We start from the raw sequence: 25,542 nt of genomic DNA, 5'->3' as shown, positions 1-25,542 counted from the left end.
ATTATGTTTTGCTCTCTCTAATCTATTTATCAATCTCTATTGTATGCTTAAATGATAAAGTGCATTTCCTATATAATTATTTTCCTTCTTGTAGACATTTTCTGAATACTTGATGCAAGTATCAAGTATTGACAAATCACTTGTGATATTGTTGCAAAAGTGCTAAATAGATTAGCATCAGGTGTAGCCTAAGCTTTTGTTGTTGAAACTTCAACCAATGTAGAAAATATCCCATAAAATTATATCATTGTGTTTTTAGCTCTTTTCTTTTTATCAAGTTTATTGATAAGTATTTGGACAATGTCTTTCATCTTCTTTGTCATTTTTTCAAGTGTGTCAAAGGCACTTTTTCTCACCTTCTTTGCTTTTTCTACAAACTAATTTAGTGAAAATGTTGTTAGCTACAAATATTTATATTTATCCATGTTATCATCAAACATCATGTGGCAATCCAATAATTAGTGTTTCAATAGGGGATCTTGAAGAACTAGCTTGTGTTGTTTCTACTACCTTAACAAGTGTCTGCACAACTGGTACTTGTCTCTCCTCAACTAAAATTATAGATCCTTGTTGGTGTGGAGACTGTGATGGTTGATCATCAACATGATCTTTTTGTTTTTTCTCCTTGTCTTTTTTTTATTTCTCTATATTCTCCACTTCGTTTTATGTCTTCTTCAAGGTAATAGTGATGGATATTACCTTATCGTCTATCTTTGACTAATTAGCTAAATATTCAAACTTTGTGCTTGTTGGTATAGGTACCAAAGATAATTCTATGGGTGTTATTTTATTGCACACAACATTAGAATCATGTTTTCTTTTATTTTTCTCTTCATCCTATGAGATGATATAGTCTTCAATGTAGATTGTCTCCAAATTTCCAACTTCTTCTTTCTTCTATTCTATAGAGGATTAAATTTGAAAATTAGCAAAGGGATCTTCACTAGTATCAATAATGATAGTATCTCCCCATATCACCATGGTGCCATCTTCTTCACTTGGTGCATCTCCTGTGTCCATGACTATATCATTATGCTCTTCCTCTATTATTGTAGCTATCGTTGGAGTAGACTCTATCATCACCTTTACCACTACATCCTCTATCTCCTTGATCACCAATTCATATTCTCCTCCCATAATTAATATAGCACATAATTTATTTCTCAATAGAGGCTTAATCTTTTACAATATAAATTTCATTTATTCTTCACTTTGAATGTCACAAATTTTCCTAACTACCCATTCTCTTATCTTCTTGTCATGTTCCTTGATTCTAGGCTTCTTCTTAATCAATCTATTATAGAGATCTTTAGGAATATTTCCATGTATATGTACAAATAATTATTTAAATTCTATCATGTACCATATCACTGCATTTTCCAATTGTATTTTCTGTAAAGGGTCATAAAGATCATAGTAATTGTTTAGTTGAGTTAGAATACCATACTTTAATTATCATTTGATTTATTTGACCAATTTTAGGTTTCCAAATATTTCTCTTTTTCTCACTACTTTCTAAATTTTTTGATTTTGCTTGTGGTCGTGTTTGTGGTTATGTATGTGGTGGTGGTGGTGGTGTAATCTAGCCCCTCATCTTTCTTTTTTGTACTTGCCTTCACAGTTGTGGCCTTCTTACCTTCATAGGTTGGTAATACTTTTTGTTTCTTACTAGGTCTTGGACTAGTGACCATTTCCTTAATCCTTTTTTTTTTAAAATATTTTAAATCTTACCTCTTCCTTTTTCTCTACCTCTTTTTCTTTCTCAACTAGTGCAAGTGTTACTGATGAAGTTGTTCTTGTAGTTTTCCTTGACACAACTAGTGAACTTATCTCACTTATTACTATTACATTATCCTCTTTTTGTTCTTTGACTAATATAGGGACAACACTAATAGAGTTTACTTGAGTAGGTTCTATTGATGGTGGACTTATTGGTGCAACTGATAAAGGTTGCACTAACTATATTTTGCTCTATCATGTTGCCTTCATTTATATTGCAATTTGTTTTACTTCTACGTATTCCTTATGAATCATTCATGTTTCCTTGAGCATGTTCTTTAGCACTCTCTCAACAAATTTATTTTCTACCGTAGATGAAATTAATTCTTGTACTTCTATCATTATTTCTTCTAGTGTTCCTGATTTCTCACTTTTATTATCAACTTCTATTTTTAACAATTCAATTGCATACTCAATAATCTCTTTCTCTGTCACTTCATATTCCAATAGATCAACAAACATATCTCTAGGTACAAATACCTCCATGCAAGTCTTATTAGTCTTATTTTAAATTTATACATTGATGAAACATGAAAATTCTTGATCCTCTCTTGAACTAGAATTCATTTTATAGGCTAAAATTTTACTCACATCATCCTATTCAATTAGGTTTAACATCATGCCTTTCTCATTCCTTTTTGTCTTAGTGTTTGTTTGCACTATTTTCTTCACATTATTTTCATTGATTGGAATTCTACCCTTGTTACTAATTCCAATTACTTCATGAATTAAGTCACTTGTAATTTCAACTACTTTATCTCCCAACCAAAATTTGTTGTCATGTATTCTACTCGGGATGACTCTAGCCCAATCTTCATTGTCAAATTCATGGTAGAATAGAAACTTTCCAATTTTAAGTTGACCTAAGTGGTTGAACTCATTCTTGAAACTCATGTCTTTTTTGAAATCTTTCTCAAATTCCTTATAAATATCACTATCACCTAAGGTTTCAAACTTGTAATGTATATAAGATTGCACATCTTCAACAATCACTACTCAGTCTAGTATTTGTGAGAATGCCCCAACAGAGTCATCTCCTAATTGTGCAATTGAACCTCTTTTGAACTTATATCTAGGTTTCTATATTATGTGATGAAATAAATATTGATCCATTCCTAAAATTTAAATGACTTAATAGTTGATACAAATAAATGACTTTAAATTATTGAAATAGGTCTTTTAGCATAAAAATATCTAAATTACTTCTCAAATACTCCAATTCACCTTCAAATCATTCTTCAATATCCTCCAAAATTTTCTCTTGGCTCAAAATTCTCAAAGGATGGTTCACTTCATTGATTTAAGTCCTTTATTAATTACAAGTTTGATCAACATTAATTGTGCCAGTATGCAAATTCAAAAAGTTGATACTATTACTAGTCGATTAAATTCCTTTCTCAGGCTCACATATGACCTTAGGATTTTATGAACTATTGATAGTGGCTTCTAGGCATCATTTCCATGCTCCTCCTAAGAGCACAAAACTCCATCTCATCATTTTAGGGTCTTATGAATTTATGGTGTGATATCCCTTATTTCTTCCAATGAATTTGATTGTTCAGGTTGATAAGGGTTTGTCAACTACTAAAACTGAATTGAACTTCTTCTTAGGTGTATCACTTATCTTCTTTTCAACCCTTACTTATATACGTGTAGGTGTCTTTTCCTTAACAAATTTTTTATTGAAGTTTTCTATTTTATCTTTCACATTTTCTTTTTGTCTCTCATTATTACTTTCACTCCTTCTATAATTCATATTTTGTGATCTCATGTTATTTGACCTCATATTTTTTCCAAAACCATTGAATCTAAAAAAATTGTTGTATGCCCAAAGTTATTGCAATTACAATAGGCTACAACATTGTTTCTATTGGAAACTTACAATTTGAACAATTTTTGTTTTGTCATTAATGACAAATCTATTAAGACATATTGCTACCTAATATAAATGTCATATCTATTTGATTGATGAAGAGGATTTGAGAAATTGCTCATAATAATAGCACCTAGAGGAAAGGTTGTGTTATGAAAAGGATATTACAATAGACATTTGATTACATAGAATTTAATAAAGAAAACTAATTATTTACATTAAGAAAGCCAAGCCAAGCCAAGCAATAGAGTGAAAGGCTAAGGAATGCTAAGTGATGCTAGTGTCAACCAAGCCATAGTTAGTGCCAAGAAAATCTAGAGTTGACCGAGTGCCAATATTGACCAGAGTAATATTGTTGATGCCAAGAAAAAATATTTACAACAACCTAGTAATTCAGTGATGACCAAGTGTCAAAAGTTAGAGATTATCAAGAAAAAATGTTGAGAATGAATTTGAGGAAATTGTGAGATCTAGCTGACTCAGTTGATTTCTTGGGAGATGTAAACTGAATAGATAGATTCTAGAGAAGTTTCTAGAGGATAATCAAGAAGATGGATAGATACAATGAATCATATTAAACCTAATCATAAACCCTAAGACCTATAGTGATCATGGAAAAAGGTAAAGAAATAATTTTATATTTAAAGAGGTACAAAGCCAAACAAAATGGCTAAGTGACATGTATGATAAAGGCATATAGACAAAGGTGGATCAGATATGCACAAGGGTGAACAACAGAGTGTGTTAGTGAATGTGAAGCTAAAGGAGACAACTTGCATAGATGTTGCTGATATCGATAAGTGAATTTAAGGAGATGGCTTAAGCATTTTTTAAAGGAGAAGGCTGATTGCTTGAAGGGTTGCCAAGTGAATCAAGAATAGAGATGCAAAGTGGAGCTTATCAGTAATTCAACATAAGGACCAAACATAGATCTGAACTTGCAAAGTGAGTTGTAGTCATACAAATCAAAACCTATGTTTTCTTTGTAATCATTGTAAAAAAATTGTATTGAGATTATTTTAATAGAGGTTGACCTAACAATTATTTGAAAGGCTTAATAGTCTATGAAAATTCTTTGACAAGGTGACATTCTAAATGAAATGATCAAAGTCCCTCTAAGAAGGCCATGTTGGAGTTGAGGAAAGATAACTCCGAAGACGCCCAAGATCACCTGCATGTGAGAACCTGTCAAAGAGAAGCCAAGGAGAGGAAGAGCATGGAGCAAGGGAAAAACCCTAAATGGACATGAGAGACAATATGTGCAAACACAAGAAGAAAATGTATTTACAATATGCACAATGAGATGAAAATACAATGAGGGAGAGGTCACTTATAAAGACCTCAACGAAGCTTGTAGAACAAGCTGGAAGGTGGTAGAAGATAAGGATGACAACTCAGCACATATCCACAAAAGGTGGAACATGCTAGAAAGGAACAAACTCCCATGTTGTCAACAACTAACCACTACATGTATTAAATACTAAATATTAAATAAATGCATTTACCTAAGTAAGCTTAAGTAATAGAATAAATAATTAGTAAATTAATTATTTACTCTAACAGGCCACTCCTAACAGGGTGATTAAATCCTTTAACAAGATCACATTTAATAATGTGTATTATAAACCTTTAATAGGGTTGGCTCCAAATAGGGCTCACTTCAAAAGAGTGAAAAAGTGGTGACATGTTGCTGGTGGTTTTTCCCAAATTGGGTTTCCATGTAAAATCCTAGTGTCAAAACTCTATTGAATTATTTATGTGTTTTACAATTGATAATACTTTCATTAAGCAAAGCATATTATGTTTGAGATAGTATTTTATGATTATAGTAGAGACCAATAAATAATTAGATAAGTAGAACAATGAGTTTTTATTGTTTTATTGTTCAAATGGTACTTAAGGACCTTGAATAATTGATTCACTCCCCCCTCTTAGTTATTCCAAACATTTCTAACAATTTCCATATCTAGGTCTTGGTTGACTGATCTGCAATCTAGAATCTCTAGTAATACGTCCAAAGTTGTTCCATTTATAACACATAACTCCATTTCTTATGACATTAGTTGCACATATAGGTCTACTAGCTATAGGGTTAGTACCTTGACACATATTATTATTAGAAATCTAGATTTCCTACATTCATTATCTCTATGTTCATAAGCATAACAATTATAGCAATAATCAAAAAAAGGTCAGTATACTTACCTATATAGTCCTTCTTCATGTGTACAATTTCATTGTATGCAAAGAATCTTCCATTATATTGTCTCCTCGCTTATTTGGGTTGTTCAAATTGTTTAGGTACTTCTTTGTTCATATTTTATTGTTTTTGTTTAGGTTGTTGGATCACTAGAGTTGATTCCTCTATAACTTTATATCTCTTAGATGATTCTCCTTGAAAGTAGCCAATACCAGTCATATCACCTTTAGGTCTTTGTACCATGATCTACTCATCTCTCATTTTAGTCTTGGTGTACAATTTCTCAAGATGTTTCTTTGTTTGTCTAAGCTCTCCTTTTACAATAGTGTTGTACTTCTTAACTTTTTGTAAATTGTAACTTTGTAGATTCAAATTCAGATGTCACCTTGCTAAGTTTGGATTTCAAATTTGCATTCTCATATACTAAATCTAATTGACTTGTCTTTTCATCTTCCATAAAACTCATCTTAAGATTTTTGATCTTAAGTTTATACTTTAGAATCTCATTCTCCTTCTTCAGTTTAGAAACTACATCACTATCTTGATCTAATTATTTAGCTCTTTCTTCTTTGATTTAGAAGATTCAATTTTCTATTTTGACCTCTGAATAAAATCTTGTGCATCTTTAAGTTTGATGTTCAATTTATTTTGTTCTTCTGTGATTACATCAAGTTCCTCAAGAGCTTCCTCTAGGTTCTTCAATAACTAATCCATGTCCACAGAGATTGTTCTCAAGTTGTTAATCCTTCTCTGAGTAATTATGCTTTGATAGGTCAACTGTTAGAAAGAAGAAATACTAGGGGGGGAGTGAATTAGATTTCATAAACTTGTTTTCCAACTATGGATATCTTTAACAATCTTTAAACATGCATATGTAATTGTTAGATAAATGAGAGGGGGAGGGGGGTGAATCATTTATGTCCAATTATCTCACAATCCCTTCAACATTTCATCACCATTAAAGAAACATAAACATGAACAACAATAACTTTAATACATCCAATCATTTAGTAGACATATCCAACATAAAACTTAACTCATAAATCAACTTCTTCTCAAATTGTTAACAAAAATTTCCTTGCATTACCAACTATCATTAAATTTTCACTTATTAATTAGTGATATCTTAGTTATTACTGAGTTGTAAAAAATTGTAAAAACTTGTAAAACAACTTGCAATACAAATAATATTCACACAATTTTGACACCAATATTTAAAATGGAAACCCTATTAAGGGAAAAACCACTTGGGTCTAACAACGCAAAAATTTCACTCCTCTGAAGTGATCTCTATTAGGAGACTACCTTGTTAAAGATTACATAAACTTTATTAAAGTGACTTTTTTACACTATTTTACCAAAAGATCATTATTGTATATAGTCAATTAAGACTTTAACATCAATGATAATATAACAATTGATATGACTCTTTTACATACATTTATAGCATCATCAATTACAATATTAGTTGAGGATAACAATATCAAACTAAAAAATAAATATAATAGTAACATAATACAACTCAAACCATTATTTGTTAACTATGGAAACCCTGACCAAGGGAAAACTCCGGTGAGGATGGTACCCACAAAATGATCCACTAATCAAAAGTATATTGTGAAAGATAATGCTTATGCTAGGAGTTTATTACATCCGTATAGTGTATATGTCCTTTTTAGAGGACTAGGCCTTGTTAGAAGCCTCAACCCTATTAGGAGTTAGTATTATAATTACAAAAGTAGCAAGATGAGCCCACTGCTCAAACATGCATATACAATGATATATTTTGTGTACAAAAGGTATTAGATACAAAAAAAAAATTAACAGTGATTATATCTTCAATATCTAATTTTTCCTTTGTATCTCTCTTCACAAAACTTTGCATCTACTATCTTTCCTCTACTATAATAAAAGTTCACATCTTACAAGAATTTCATTTCATTGTCAAAAAACATCACACAACTTTGCATTCAAAGCTCTTTCCTTTATACCCATCTAATTTGTCATGTCAACCTTCAACTCTTCACATGTGTTCCAAAACATAAAATCTCTTTTCTCTAAGTGAGGATTAACATCTAGGATGTCATCCCTACCTTGTTAAGTCATTTTTTTGGTAAACCAAAATAGTCCCTTAACTAAAATGCATTTACTCTATTATATTCTTTGGTATGCCTATATAACCTGTACTTGTAAAAATCACAATAACTTTGTTCATGCATAAAATAATCTTTAGCACTCTTAAACATGTGTTTAATAAATTGTGACCTCACTTTCCTCAACTGTACATAACCTCATCTACTTCAAGTAAACTAAACTAAACCAAAGTGCATAACTATTCATTATTTTCTTAAATTATACTTAGACAATTTTCTAATTTTAATCATTCAAAACTTAATCTAATATTTTTCCTTCTTCATAATAGGTATATGCATGTTTCCATAAATGACAACCCTATATCATCCTTAAATATTCTCCTAGCCAAATTTGCAACACAAGGAACACTTGAAATTATTCAAATTCAAATTAGTTAAAGTAATGCAATTCAATGAGGACATAAGAAATTGTTACTCCCATAAATGATCATATAAAGTATGTTGCCATTTAGCTACAAAAGATAGTGGTTACTCATAGTAACTAAGTTATGTCATGTCCAAGCACAAAGGAAGACACATTCAAACATATATTTAACTTAGAATTTAGTGTTTCCAAAGTAATTGTATACTTTCCAAGCACAAGTATACACAGAACCAAATACAGACTACTGAGAAAAATAATTATTATTGAGAAAAGTTTTCATTGAGTTACAACATGATAAACAAAATGCTTACCAAGTGAAACAAAGACTACAAAAGAATTTGATTTGGTACAAAAATTAATGGCACAATCTTACCAAGAAATAAAAATAGTTTACACCGATCAAGGTAGAGATTTGAGAAAGAATTATTGAAAGATGTGAACTGATTGTTGATGAGTACAAAGTAGAGCCAACCAATGAAATAAAGATGAAAAGGAAGGAAATGATGGATGATTCTATTAGAGTTGATTTCTATCTAAGATGTATTATGGAGGGTTCCAATACCCTAATTAGATCAAAGATCATGAAGACAAAAGAAGGCTATAAAAGGACCTATTTGGAAAAATTATATGTCATTGTTAAGTGTTATTGAGAGGGGAATTGAAGAAAAAAGATTTTTATGATAGAGGACAGAGTTGAACACATTAGATATTAGGAATCTTAAACAAAAAAAGAGGATTAGAAAGATCAGTCATAGGAGGTGATACATGATATTGAGAAAAAGAGAGGTCTGATCAAGCAAAGTAAGTTGCTAGCACATAGATCATTGCTGCTACTTTCTTATCATTGTTGTAGTTTTTAAATCCTTGTAAAAGGAAGACCTAATAGTTTTTTGTAAATCTCTTAACCAAGTACACCTTAAAGAGTGTTGCAAAATCCTTTTAAAAGGTGGATCTAACTGATCTTATTATATGTTCTTAATAGAGTGAATCACCATAAGTGAGTAGACATTGTAGCCCCAACAAGGCAACCTGATAGGGAGGCTAGATGAATCACTCACTAATTCATGCTCTTGGTCTTCTTATAAGACTCTTAGGGTATAGGACCTTAACTACCTAAGGATCCCCTAGTCTCTCTATTGAACCTAACTACCAAGAAATATTACACTATCAAGTCAAAACTTGATGCTTTCACACTTCATTCACCCTAGCCCTTACAATAACATAAAGGCTCTCAACCTCCAAATCTTTAACTAGACCTTGTAGAGTTGTCAAGCTATGGTTAACCACTTCAGTTCAACCAATTAGATGTGTTAGGAGTCCCACCAAACTCATATTCTCATCCAATTTCCCATTTCTTCACAAATAGGCCTAAATGGCTAGTAGCCCCAATCAAGTCTCCTACAGCAAGAAAATAGCATTTTCCTCCTATGTCTTCCAAAGAAACCTCTAATAATTTCTATGTTTCTTAGTTCATTAGATATCCACTTAAATATTTTTTGGGTCTTTGGGTCATTCTCTTACATCCATTTCCCTAACCTAAATTAGGTGAAATCTAAGCTTTTTAGGCTTCTCAAACTGTTTCAACAATCTCTATTGTTTTAGGCTTGCTCTGGGATTGGTAGGAACTCCTCCACTTCATGAGATGATGGTAACACCTTCTTATTCCATGTCAAAAATTAATTTGGACTCTATTTTTGCTCTCCTACAAGATAAGTTTATTTCTATATGGTCTTCCCTAGCCAGACTCAACATAGGCTCGCATTCACTATTCCCAAGAGGTCATATAGATTGAACAATGGGAAAATGAGTTAGAGCTCCATCTCCAAGAACTACCTAGACAAAACCCATGACAGTGTAAAACAAAAGTAATTTCACAAAAGGCAATTAAACTAATCTAAATACCTATCTACAACCACCAAGAATTAAGAAAACATGTCAAATAAAGGACACATAGGTGATAGTATGAATTTTAAATTCCTAACTACCTATTGTCATTAAAAAAAACAAAGAAATTGTTTGTAAAATGCTTCAATATGTTGATTGTAAAAACACACAATCCGTACAATAGACTTCCAACCCTACTCATAGGTCTTCTTATGCCTTATATAGGGTTGTTATTTACTTCCTAGGACTCATCTCCAACAATTTGCAGCTTTCTTGCCAAAAGTTGCAAAGTTACAAAATGCAACTTTTGCATCTTTTAACAACTCTTCCCCAATTTGGTCAAATGACCTTCCTATCTTCCCAAAATTAACCACAGACCTTAACTAAGGTAAAAACCTCACCCTAACTATTCCTAGACCTTATTTTCTTATGATGGCATATGTTAGCAATGTTTAGAATAACTGAGAGGGAGGGTGGGGGGTGAATTAGTTACAAGGTCCATAAGTATCATTTGAACAATTAAACACAAACACTCACTGTTCCTCTTACCATGATGTTTCTTGGTTTCTATTGTAATGATAAAATTACTTTCTCAAACATAACATGCTTTTCTTTAATGAAAAATTTATTAAATGTAAAAACATATAAAACATTCAACATAGGTTTGACACTGTAATAGCTCACCTCATTATAGACTTGGACTCAATTGTAAGAATTTGATTAATGTATGTGTAAGGTGTAAGGTGCTAGGATACACATGTTATGAATTATTAATGTGACTACTATTCTTGAAAATATTGTACTTAAAGAAGCAGTTATAGTAAAATGAATGATACATATTTGTAAATGATTTTCATATGCAAATGATTCATAGGAAAGTGATGTTGGAATATGATATCGATCTAATATGTTGGTCTCTAGTTTAATTAGGGATATATATTAATGTTTATAGTCATATATTTATATATATGTTTGGGTTACTAATTTTTAAATTAAATTGTGTTGGGGATGATTGTGAAGACTTTTGAAGAATCTATGACAACTCTTGTACAATAGTTAAAGTTTGTCTCAATGCAAAATTATTGTAAAATCAAATGTAAACTAAAGTTTTACTTTAGAGGGGTTAAAATGGAGCATAATGTGCATTTTGGTTTAAAATAACCTAACCCACTTATACTACCTAGGGTTGGGGGTTAGTTGAAGGTCAAATCATGGTTAAAGCTTTCATTATGACACCTCAAAGATACCACTTCCCAAGAGTGACGAAAATGAAAAGTGGGAGACACAATCCATGCCTTCTCCCCTTTTTAGGAGATGTGACATTTGAGTGGGAGACAATGGAGGACATAGATCCATGTGCCATCATTAAAATAATGGGGATAGAAAGTGATAGTTAGGTTTTAAGAAGAGGGTAGGAAGACATGGAAGAGGGGGATTCTTTTTTTTTTTCATGGGAGAGATAATAGAAGAAATAGGTAGAGGAAGAAGGAGATTGAGGAGGAGGAGGAATGGCTCTTGGTTGAAGATGAAGATCCATCTAAAGGGAGAGCTCTTGAAAAGATAAGTAACTTATATGCATCTAGAGTAATTCTTATTGATTTAGATGAAATAATGTTAGAGGGATTATTTTATAATGTTTTAGAGAGAGAACTCTTAGGATTGCATCCATGAATCTCTTGGTTGAAATGAATTCTCTTTGTAGAAGTTGAGAAAAACTAACTTCACAGTTTGCCAAGAACACCTGCATGCAAATAACCTGTTATTGAAAGGAAACCAAAGAGGGAAAAAGCGTAGCTTGGAAATCTCAATGGAGTGATAGAAAAATGTATTCCAAGATAATGAAAAAGAAAATACAAGAGTTCAACCTTAAAGGTGAATGAAACCCTAAAGCCTAAGAAAGCTAGGTTGCACATTAACAATTAATAAAAGAATTAATTATTAATGCACCTAATCGAAAGCTTAAGCACTAAAGAGTAATAACTTAACTAATTAAATAAAAAATTATTTGAGTAGTAAGAAAACAAAATATTACTCTAACACCCCCCCTTAAGCTAAGTGAAGAGGATAATCTAGCCTAGCATAGCTATGAAAGCAGGAAATGGGTCCTAGCAACAAAGCCTGATTAGGTACCCAAAACAAGGAAATCTCTATAAACTAAAGAGAAAGGAGAAAACCCAATGGGAAAAACTCCTCTCCAAAAAGAGAGAGAAAAAAAAAAGAAAAAAAAAGGAAATGGCTCAAGAGACTCTCTCAAAACCATAAGTATACCCAACCTCCCCCCCATGATAGAGATAAGAGACAACAAAGCCCCCCCAGAATGATGGAGCCCCTATAGAAATAATCAAACCAATGGAGCTCCAATGCGGAAGGAATAAGAGCACAAAACAAGGAAACCCATAAATGAGAGGTGAAACTAGAAGGACTAACTAATGCTCAAAGGAGAAAACATGAGGATCTTGAAAGGGAATCCCCAATGTAGGTGTGTTGACACTGTCATGAAAGAGGAGATGAATGTCCTCTGTAGAATCCTCAACAACTGCACCTGGAGGCTCGATGAATGGAGCTAGAGGGTTAAGCAAAGATAAAGAAGAATATTTCTTAAGAGAAAAGACCTCAACTGGATGTGGTGTGGTAGTCAAAATAGTGATCTTGGGAACAATACAAAGGTTCAAGTGTCCTGACTACACCACATGATGCTCTCGTGAAAGAGAAGAGTTGTGCTCCAACAATGGAGATGGTGGACCAAAGTGTGAGAAGATGTAGAGATGGGTAGTATGATCAACTGTCCCTATAGCAATAAGGCCTCCTATTGCACTATCCCGAATGAAGATAGAATCTGTAGTGAACTCAACTATCTTCCCTAATCCAATGCATGTAATCTGATAAATCAAGAGAAGATTTGCAAATAGAGATGGAACATACAATACATCATTGAATGTGCCATCCTAAATGCCAATTGAACCTTTCCTATAGATTTTTAGGGTAGTGTTATTCCCCATGAGAATATGAGGAATGGGAGAAGCCTCAATAGTGGAGAAGACTCCTTGAGAAGATGTCATATGGTGAGAAGCACCTGAATCTAGTATCCAAGGGACCTAGGAAGGGCATGCAAAGGATGCTCATAATGCATGACCCTATCCAAAATCTAGTGTATATGTCAAAGATATGGAAGAAGACAAAAAACTAGACATCTATGAGGTAGAAGAGGATAAAGAGGAAATAGTGCTCTTCTGGAGAAGAGCTTGCAAATCTGCAATCTATTTCTCATAGCCATCAAATCTCTTTTGAAAATAATGTGACTCATCATGAGGTCCCCTTCTGATAGTAGAAACATGTAGGAATCTTTGTCTTTTGTTTCTCCTTCTAAGAAGAAGATGATGTGTTAGTAGAATGTTGAGAAGAGGAATCTGATATCTGCTTCAGCTTCTTCTTTTGTGTACCCTGAGGTGACTTGGCAAGCAATGCTTGTGACTATGAACCTATAAGTGAACTATTTGAGTGAGCTTGGACTGCTCACAAGTTTACCTATCATAGAATTTCTCAAAAGAGGACACAACATGCCATGCACCTAGTGCATCCATAGTAGAGTATAAAGTGGAAGTGAATATCTGATAAAGACCTCGAAGATTTGAGAGTATCTGAAAGATACACTCATCATCTGACTTTGTCTTTCTAGCAAACTATAAAATAGATCAAAGAGACATGAACTTCATTAAAAAATCCTCAATTCTAGTGAATGAGTCAAGTACCAAGGAGGTGAACTCTGCATCTATTTGTAGAACCTTGAACTAATTCATTGTACCAAACAAGGTGGAAAATTTGTCCCACATAGCCCTGGGTGTAGTCAAACCATCTAGGTGAAACAGTAACCCATCTAAAATATTTAGTGCAATGAGGCCCATTACCAAATCCATCTTATTTCACTGTATAAGAAACTCATAAGGCCTCTATACAATTGGCTGAGTTGCATCAAGGCATGGCCATAACCCCTTTTCCATAAGCAATTTGGTCATCTAACCTTTCCAAGTATGGTAGTTGTGAGGTGTAAGGTAGGAAACAGAAGAGTTTTCCATTGAGAGAAAGTAGACAAAAGTAGAAGGGTCATTTCTAAATGAAATTACAGAAAGAAAATGCACTCTCCCCCCACAATGTATAAATTTATCCCTCATATACCAAAGAAACAACTAGGGAAAGCACAAAAACTAGAAGAAAACCTAGATGCCAGATGCAAAGAGAGAGAAAACTAAAGCCTCTACTTCAATTCCAAAAATAGGAGTTCAAATGGCCAAGTCATAAAATGGAACCAGCATCATCATCTTTATCTTGGAACCATCTTTCTAGCACTTCTTTTGGATTCAAAAATGGGCACAGTATGCAAAAGATATGGTTGAAAAACCAACTGCCCCTCCAAAGAATGAGCTCTCTAAAAAATTACAAACACTAGAAAAAATTTGATGGTTGTATGGCTATCAGATGGCCATCTGCTGAAAAAATCTCATCGCCAAAAAAAATTTGATCATCCAAAAGATGATGTCACCACCTGGAGTGCCAAAAAATTTTGGCCACTTGTTTGCTAACATCACCCATCAATTTTTTGACCTCAACAGTCAGTGGAATGATAGGGTGGTAGAATGTGGCAGTCAGGCAACGGGCAGTGGCAATAGTGGTTGTCGATCAGCACTATGGCAAGATGGCAACAGGGCACAGGTCAAGCCATGGTGGCTCGTTGATGGTAATAGGGTGTTGGCTAAGCATGAGTAGCATGCTAGTGTAGTGTAGGTGGTACACTAGTGACCGCCTAACAGAGCTACCAAAAAAAATTATTTTATATTTTTTGATTTGTACTACCTCGAGAAGCCAAAAAAAAATCCAAAGGCTACTATGGTCAAAATTGATGAATTTTGACTATGCCAGGCCTTCTGAGCACAATGGTGGCACCCATTTTTGCCCAAAGTGCACCAGAAAAAGGTTCCTCCTCCAGATTGAAGAGAAAAAACCATGGAAAGCTAAGTTTTTTGTCTTTGAATCATGGCTTGAAGATCTCTAGACCAGGCAGCAGTAGGAATCCTCTGATACCATGTAAAAGTTGAGAAAAACCAACTTCATAGTTCGCCAAGAACACCTACATACAAATAACCTATCGTTGAAACGAAACCAAAGAGGGAAAAAATGTAGCCTTGAAATCTCAATGGATTGAAAGCAAAATGTATTCCAAGATAATGAAAATGAAAATACAACAGTTCAACCTTAAAGGTGAATGAAACCCTAAAGCCTAAGAAAGCTAGGTTGCATATCAATAATTAATAAAAGAATTAATTGTTAATGCACCTAAGAGAAAGCTTAAGCACTAAAGAGTAATAACTTAACTAATTAAATAAAAAATGATTTAAGTAGTAAGAAAACAAAATATTACTCTAACACTCTTGTCTGAGGGTATGGTTAGGGCACAAGAGGCCTCATGATGCCATTATGGTAGGGTGGAAATGAGAAATGGTGTGAATGGCTTTGGTGATTATTGTTGCAATCTTATAAATAAGAATGGAAATTCGATCTTAAAGTCTTTTTTAATAGATCTAAACGTGTGTATGAGAGAAGAAGTTTGTGATAAAAATTATAGAAATAATGGTATTGTTAATTGGGAAATTATAAATCTTTTCTAAAAGCTATTGTTATTTATGGTATTGTTAGTTAAGCTTTTGTTAAATGAGAAATTGTTAAGATTTTGTTGAATGAGAAATTGTTTTGGATGTAAACTTTGTAAATTATTTCATTTAGAAACAATTAACCAATCTTCAAAATCATGTTATCAAAATATTTAGTATAGATCTAACAACATTGACTCTAAATCTTATTATTTATTAATTAAATTTAAATAAACTTTTCGAAAGGAAAAAGTGGGAATGAAATTTGGTATCAGAGATAGGTTACAACATTGGGACATTGTTTGGGACCATCACAAACATGAAAACATATAAAATAAAAATAGTACTTATTAGTTTAATAAGAAATTTCATTTCAAGTACCATTAAGAAGAATTGATCTATTAGTTCATATTGATTTGGTTTCAAATATATTCAATGGGTAAAATTTATTGTTCAGATGTTGTAATAAATTCCATCAATCTAAACATATACATTAGAATGTTAAAATAACATCACACAACTACTAAAATAAAATACAAATTTTCATAGTTGAAAATAAGAGGATGAATCAAATTGATAAAGTTCCATAAGAAAATAGGCCTATACATGCATATTAACTATCTCAATTTTGTATGGGAAGTGGAAAATAAATCCTATCCCCAATTACAGTCAATTAAAATAATCTAGAGAATATTCTTGAGATTCTCTAAGTAAATATATATATATATACTTATATTAAACATAGACACCTATACAACCTAAGGCTATAATATAATATGCAAAGCTCAAAAAAAATAGAGGAGAACCTCATGTCCCATCGAAAATCCCTAACCAAGCACATGTGTAGCATTAAAATAAAAAAATAGTAATAATAAATCAATAAACAAGAAAAGTTAAAATAAATAAAGGAATCAATATATAGTGATCTTATAGTTTTTAAGCCATGCAAAAAAGTTAAGAAATGGAGGGAGAGAGAACACGTGATTCCCACCCTCTCCTTCCTTCACACACTTTTTAGGCACCTAAAAAGGGCCACCAAAGAGGGGACACATTACTGTCATAATCCTAATTCCACTGCCCATGCCACTTCCTCTCCTTAGCCAAATTTTGGGTGTTACCATGTCTAACATTGGTTAGACCACCTTTTGGAGCTTCTATGTCTTTTGTTATTGAATGATCACTCTGCAAACTCGTAGCATCCAATATAGAAGATGATGTAAATTATCCAATGATGTGTGACTTAATAAAGACATTGAATATGGTATAAAAGAGATATATGGTGGACTAATTGTTTTATATGTATATGTATGCACTCCTATTCATATTTTACTTGCCATGTATTATACATATGAATTCTATTCTCCTTTGTTCCTCTCTTTTTTTAAAAAAATTGTTATATTATTTTCAAATTCTAATGTTCATACAGTTTAGGCTATTATATAGTAGTCCCTGCTACTGATGTGGATGTGAACTGACCACATCATGAACTACAAATTTTCTAGGCTTTGTGTTCCTTATGATGAGTCCTTAAATGTAGATTTAGTTAAGGATAAAAAGAAGTAAGAAAGAATCTGCAAATGCTTAGTTATTTTGGTGTCAAATGCTGATTACTATCCTTATTTCACTATGATTTGTCAAATGTCCTTTCTACTGGTTATTATTTGATCATGGAAACTAATGCAATCCAATTTAGTGGAATTAGTTACTGACAAGCTATAAATTGTTATATACTCTATGTTCCTTATAATATGATCCTCTATCATATGGGCTTGAGGCAATGAAAGGAGTTTTGAGTCCCCGCTTGATGTCATTTCTAGGTTATAGAGCACAATTCCATGTGACTTTCCTTTTCCATTGGATTACCATGTTCGTTATCATATTTAGCAATACCTGTTCCACTTCATGGCTTTTTCTTCCTCTACAAAGATGACATTACTGTCATTTGGTTGTTCAAATGAATATTAGTCATGTGTTATTATATTAATCCTTGTCTCCCCTTCCTTTTTTGTCACTCAAGGTCTATCTGATAATTTGCATATCAGTTGAGCTCCTCTCATTTAGGAGATTATCCCCTCATGTCTGTGATCTCCTCTCTTCCTTGCTCATAAAACTTTATTTTGGTTTTTGCTTCAATATGTGAAATCTGAATATAATCCTGTCATTATTTTTTGATATCATTATTTTTTCCCATTGATGCCTCTGTAGATTTCAAAATCTCAACAAAATGGAGTCCTTTTTGAAGCTTTCTACCTCCATGCATGTCTGCACAGGCAAAATGGAGTTGAAAAACAAAACAAACAATAACACATTGGGCAAGCATGTAGAGGAAGGATACAAAGGTTAGGGTTAGGTTAAATATATATATATAGTATATTAAGGAACACCATTTTAAATAAAATATGATAGGTAATAAATAGTTGTCCTTGGGGTATGTGAGATAAGATCACAGAGTTTTCAAATGCAAATCTATTATCCATCAACATAAACAATTTTAGAGAACTTGCTAAAATCTAGGTGTTGGGGGATCTCAACAGTAGCACCCATTATGACGAGCTCCTTGACCCGACTCTTTTGGTTCTCTCTGACAATGCCCATGAAATAGGTTTCAACTTCCTAAATAATGCAAAGAACAGCTTGATTGACAATTTCCGCTCCATCAAGTGGCTTTTTTAGGAAATTGAGACTCTGAAGGATAGGTCCAACTAGACCAACAATAGGAGGGAAGTCAAGGATCATGAGGCTAGAGGAAGTAAAGACCAGGTGGGCAGCCAGAAAAAAGATAGAAGCAAGGACCCCAGTGACAATCAGGAGGATAGAATCACCCGGCTTGAGCAGAAGGTCCAAAGGTTGGACTCCGTCCACCAGGTTGTGACTAAACAGATTGTGGATACCCTCCACACATTGAATGAAAATATTGTCAATCTGGGGGACTATTTGACCAATACCGATCTCCTAGGGAACGTGGAGCAGAGCACAGAGAATGGAACCAGCCGGGAGGATCCTCAGAAAGAGTCTGGATTCTAGGAAAGCCAAGGGGATCAGTTGCATTTCCCCCCTGAAACCCAGGAGGAGGAGGTCATCCAAAAGGAAAGCGACACTGCAGAAATCCTGCAGGAAATGAAGAAGAAGGGACACTAGTCTGCCTGCCAGGCTCATTTCTTGGCCTTTGTTTCCCTGGCTTTGGGCCTTTTTGATTCTAGCCTTTTGAGGTTGTTTTTGTTTTTTCTGACTCTTTATGCTTTAAAGTTGTTTAATGTTGTAAAACTTTGGGTTTCAGGATCCTTGTAAAACCTATTTTCTAAATCAACAACATAAACAATTTTATCACTGGCAACGAATCAATGCATAGTACTTTACTAATTGAGTATCACAAATATTTAGATGGTCATCCAATTGAATTGAAAATACATCTTTACCTCATATCTTAAATTATGCATCATACAAGAGTAATACTGTAAATCATAATTATACTCTAGCAAGCCTAGAAGCTAGCCTTCTTGTTTGGTATAAATAACTCAGAAAATTAAATTGCATTCTTGAACCAACCAAGATTCTAAATGCTTAAAGCATAACCTCATATCTAACAATGACATGAAATAAGAGATTTTTATGTAAGATAAAGATGTTACATATGACACTGATCTGCAAATTCTCAACTATTTAAATGCACACAAATTTTTAGTTTTTTTTTAAACATTGAATATGAATTTCCTTCGAAATAGAAGAGAAATTAAGTGTACATGATAAATTATACAAACAGTCATACTAGCAAATAATAGGCCAACATAGATTATTAAATAACAAATGTGAGGGTCTCATAAAGATGTTGGCAAACTTAATGCAAAAATAAGACCAATACAATCTATTTGATAAAAGAAAAGAAAAAAGATATTATTATTATAACCATTTCATTTATATATTGTAAAGGATAAGGTAATGGAATCCATTTAGATATTAAGTTATTCAAATGGAAAGATAGTTTATTAAATGTGTTATCAGGTTTAGACTAAAATTTGGGCTTTGGTAAATTATTATCTTACTTTGATTATGGAATTTATTGGCTATAAGTAATTAATTTTATTACTTATGAAAAGATTACTTTTAACCTTGTGCTGGTTTTGACGTAGGTAAGAGAGTCAATGATTTTCTATTACAATTTAAGCAAGAGGAGTTTTTTAATTAGGGTTGCAATCTATTAAATATGAAACTTTACATGAGGCATTTTATTTATTATTATGTTTTGTTAAATATTTTTAAGTCATTCTTTAAAATCTATCTTTAGATTGAACCCTTTTAAATTTAATGTCACATGATGGTTTTAGAAGGCTTATTAATTAATGATCACTATAGCTAATTTTATCTTAAGGGGTTTTGAGATCATATCTTAGATTATCTAAACCAATTGATGTTATAGATTCAATGGATAATATTTTTATTTTAGCTTGACCATGATAGCATTATAGTGGTGATTTAATTTGACATAATTTTATATAAATAAATGTTTAAATATCAAAAAAAATTTAACATCACGAAGAGTTCCTTAGTAAGAAGTAACTATTGCAAGTGATTGGTTCAAATTATTTATTAAAGTAATTTTTTTAAGAATTGTCCAAGTAAGTTGTAATATTATAATTGGATGATTAAGATTCAAGATACTTACTATACAAAATAATAAAGGACTATTATCTTAAATGAGTAGCTAGTAATGGGAAGGTTAACCTACATCAAAAAGATTAGAGACCTCTAAATATTTTTAAGGAGTAATGTACTTTGTATATGAATTTGAGATAATCTATACTTTTTTTTATTGAGGTTAAACATAGTAAAAGAAGACAATTTAATTAGATGTTTTTGAAAAATACAAAAGAAATTGATATGATTGAACAAAAAGTGTTGATATAACATAAGTTACATAAGAGGTAGACCAAACTATAGTAAATCATCGTCATAGGATACATAGTTGGAAATTTTGATGGATATTATTTTAAAATTGCTAAGTACTATTGATGTTATTTTCTAAGTATGAGAATAATAGGACAAATAGAGAGAATAAAACCGAATATGCCATTTTTAATTTTAAGGGATACGATCACCTTCAAAAATTATTTGGGACATATATTGTTAGGAATCCTACAATCTCTACATATAAAGTGCATACATAATAAGTGAATTCTCTATGGATACCATTTTATGTCATTAAGAGAATGCTTATAATACACCTTAAAAATAGTTCAAAAAAAAAAAAGTGTGAGTTGCAAGTACCTAATGGATGTTCCTTATGGTGTATATTTTCAAAAATCACACCTTTATGTATTTGGATATAGATTGTATTAGTGAGAAGTGCTCGTGGGTTGTTTAAGGTAAAACTAGACATTGTGAGATTATTGTGGATTAAGGAGTAAAATCGTAGCTTAGATAATGAAATGGGTAAATGATCCAATATGAAGTAAAAATGTAAGCATGTAGTAATGATTGTGATCTAATATGTTCTTGTATTAACAAAATTTTAATGTTGTGGGAATATCTTATGTGGCTATAGATAATGTTTGATATCCTCATCTAGGGAGGATTAGATAAGCATTGTGGTTACTATTAATATTATATGTGGTTATGTAGATGCAAGCTTATGGGTTTATGAATCAATAACATATGTCATATCTTCCTTCAATATATGTCAATAACCCATGTTAAGCCATGACTCATGTCATCGTGTGTTCCCTCATTCATGTGATTCAACCAATATCACCATTTGTGTTAAGTGTTTTGTAAAACCAGCAATTTTCATGTGTACCCATGTGAATTAAAAACAAATATTCTTGGAAATTATGTTTATACATAAGTATGTGGAAGTCATACATCATATGTGTTATTGCTTGGTGGTAACCCTTCTAAGTACCACCTTTAAGGATGTTAACAAATGATAATAGTGTTATTGATTCCCACATTTTAAAACAAAATACCAATACTTAGAATGAGATTCCTTAGATAGATTTATGTATATTTTTCTATGAGATCCAACATGTGGAGGGAGGATTTCCCATGTTGTGATAGATACCATTCCCACACATGTTTTGACATGATGGAATGGGTATGATGCCACACCCTACTGATGGTTTAAACTAATATGGGGTGATGATGTTGTGTTGCTAATGATAGTGAGCCGAGCTCGAGAACACTATGCTACATACATAGTTACATGAAGGCGTCATTGTTTTTCTATGTTTTAGTTCCCTACTTGATGCAGATCATATAGGAAATGCTTGCATTTTTGTGGAGGGGTACCCATGGATGCTCGATCATGTGTACATAGAAGTGCATATGGGTAGACCCTATCCATGTATACCTCTAGCTACGATGATGCTTACATGAGATTGCTATGTGGAGTGTGTCCTACACATGCCTTCTCTGTGAGGAACACTTCCATGCGACATACAACTAGAGTGTGATTTCTCCACTTGGTGTATGGTCATGTCGAGTGAGTTGATGTGCTTAGTCTATACCACTCGATGTGAGGTGTTGCTGAGGTGAACACCCCATGCCATGTGGTTAGTGCACTTAGAGTGACCACTTGAAGGGCTACTGCACTAGCCAGATGTTGTTCCCTCTTTCCTCGTGAGGTGGCTAGATATAGTTGCACAATGATGTAATGTGCACCTTATGATTTATTTTATTGTATAGACCAGCAAGTTTATTTTCTTTTTCTGTGATAGTTTGGCCACAACCTTGATCTTCCTTTTTCACTTAGCTTATTGTCACAATACATTGAAATTTTCTTATTTTATTATTGTTGAAATATATGATTTAACTTCTTTTATTGGAAAATTTGTGGCTAGACTAGTTTTTTTAGTGTTTTTCAATGTTGGTCTTGTGTTGTAATGTGATTTCTCATCAAGGATGGTGGAGATGAACTTGATGAGTGTATACAAGGAAGCAGACACAGGGAACCCTTGAGGATGGGGGGGCTGTTATGTAGCTATTATCCACTACCTTCCTATGTGAGTGGTGTATATTCCTTGGAGCCTAACCACCTTACATAAACAAGAGATATGACACGTGGTTTGGTATGGATGACCTCTTTGTGTGATGGGTCCATTTACCATTGAACCACCAAGAAAGGCTTGGATCATAGATTATTGATTTTGGACTATGGATTATGGACTATGGTTATGTCTATGGATTTCAGATACTTATATGGTACAATGGACTACAGACCAAGATGAGATTAACATTTTACCTCTATGACCATTCCTAAACCTTGTGATGTGTTTATCCCAGTGATGTGGCTTTTGTATGAGTGTATAGGTGCATATCTAGTATTGTTTTAGATAAAGAAATAATTACTTCTCAAAATTATGTGGTAGAAGTCTCAATGAATGAAAGTATATGTGTTGGTTCATTTATGTGGATAATGTGAGTTATTTTATGGTTACAAGAAGAAATTATTAGTGCAGTAAATAAATAAATATTTTCTACCTTTTCTTTATTTCATGGATTTAGTATGTAACTTTGAAAAAATTATGAACTATAAGGCCTCATCCAAGTAAGAACTTGAAAAGACCATTAATTTATTTCAATATAATTTGTTTGGTTTAGAATTAATCATATTTATTTTGTCATTAGAAAATATTACATGACTTATGCAATAACATGATTAAGAAGAGTATCTATGTGATTTTCTATAAAGCTTTCCTTGTTATGTGATTATTGTGTTGAAGTCAATGAAGTATTATATAATTCAAAATAAAGAAGTACAAAAATGATTAGAATGTAGATAACACATTGAATATTAGTGATACTCGTTATTTTATTCTAGGAGATGATATGAGTTGAATCATATAATTAGTGAGAGTAAGTACTTATGCCTAATGAAATTATAAATGTGTAAGAAATTGTCAATCAATTTAAATAAAAAGATTATTGATGTGAATAATAATCTAAAGACGGGAATGTTCTCATAAACATTGGTGACTTCCAGGAGGAAGTCAAGGACAAGGGGGGAGTATGTAATACCCCACCTCATTATAGACTTAGACTCAATTGTAAGAATTTTATTAATGTATGTGTTAGGTGTAAGGTGTTATGATACACATGTTATGAATTATTAATATGGCTACTATTCTTGAAAAGATTATACTTAAAGAAGCGGTTATAGTAAAATGAATGACACATATTTGTAAATGATTTTCATATGCAAAAGATTCATAGGAAAACGATGTTGGAATATGATATCAATCCAATGTGTTGATCTTTGGTTTAGTTAGGATATGTATTAATGTTTATAGTCATATATTTATATATATGTTTGGGTTACTGATGTTTAAATTGAATTGCACAGAGGATGATTGTGAAGACTTTCAAAGAATCTATGCCAACTCTTGTACAATAGTTAAAGTTTGTCTCAATGCAAAATTATTGTAAAATCAGATGTAAACTGAAGTTCAACTTCAAAGGGGTTAAAATGGACCATAAAGTGCATTTTGGATTAAAATAACCTAACCCACTTATACTGCCTAGGGTTGGGGGTTAGTTGAAGGTCAAATCATGGTTAAAGCTTTCATTCTGACACCTCAAAGATGCCACTTCCCAAGAGTGACGAAAATGAAAAGTGGGAGACACAATCCATGCCTTCTCCCATTTTTAGGAGATGTGAAATTTGAGTGGGAGATAATGGAGGACATAGAGCCTTGTGCCATCATTAAAACAATGAGAACAGAAAGTGATAGTTAGGTTTTAAGAAGATGGTAGGAAGACATGGAAGAGGGAGATTCTTTTTTTTTTCATGGGATAGAGAATATGAGAAATAGGGAGAGGAAGAAGGAGATGGAGGAGGAGGAAGAATAGCTCTAGGTTGAAGATGAAGATCCATTTAAAGGGAGAGCTCTTAAAAAGATAAGTAACTTATATGCATCTAGAGTAGTTCTTATTGATTGAGATGAAATAATGTTAGAGGGATTATTTCATAATGTTTTAGGGAGAGAACTCTTAGGATTGCATCCATGAATCTCTTGGTTGAAATGAGTTCTCTTGCCTAAGGGTATGGCTAAGGCACAAGAGGCCTCATGATGCCATTATGGTAGGGTGGAAAGGGCAATGGTATGAATGGTCTTAGTGATTATTGTTGCAATCTTGTAAATAAAAATGAATTGAAATTAGATCTTAAAGTCTTTGTTAATAGATCTAAACTTGTGTATGAGACAAGAAGTTTGTAATAAAAATTATAGAAATGATGGTATTGTTATTTGGAAAATTGTAAATCTTTTCTAAAAGCTATTGTTATTTATTATATTGTTAGTTAAACTTTTGTTAAATGAGAAATTGTTTTGGATATAAACTTTGTAAATTATTTCATTTAGAAACAATCAACCAATCTTCAAAATCATGTTATCAAAATATTTATTACATATCTAACAACATTGAATCTAAATCTTGTTATTTATTAATTAAATTTAAGAAAGATTTTTGGTAGGAAAAAGTGGGCATGACATTTGGTATCAAAGCCAGGTTGCAACATTGGGACATTATTTGGGACCATCATAGACATGGGAACATATAAAATAAAAATAGTATTTATTGGTTCAATAAGAAATTTCATTTCAAGTACCATTAAGAATAATTGATGTATTAGTTCATATTGATTTTGTTTCAAA

This window comes from Cupressus sempervirens, chromosome 5, assembly GCF_028749045.1.
Source record: "Cupressus sempervirens isolate cs-2001-9-10 chromosome 5, ASM2874904v1, whole genome shotgun sequence".
Classification (NCBI taxonomy): domain Eukaryota; kingdom Viridiplantae; phylum Streptophyta; class Pinopsida; order Cupressales; family Cupressaceae; genus Cupressus; species Cupressus sempervirens.
Note: the sequence above shows the minus strand (reverse complement) of the source record.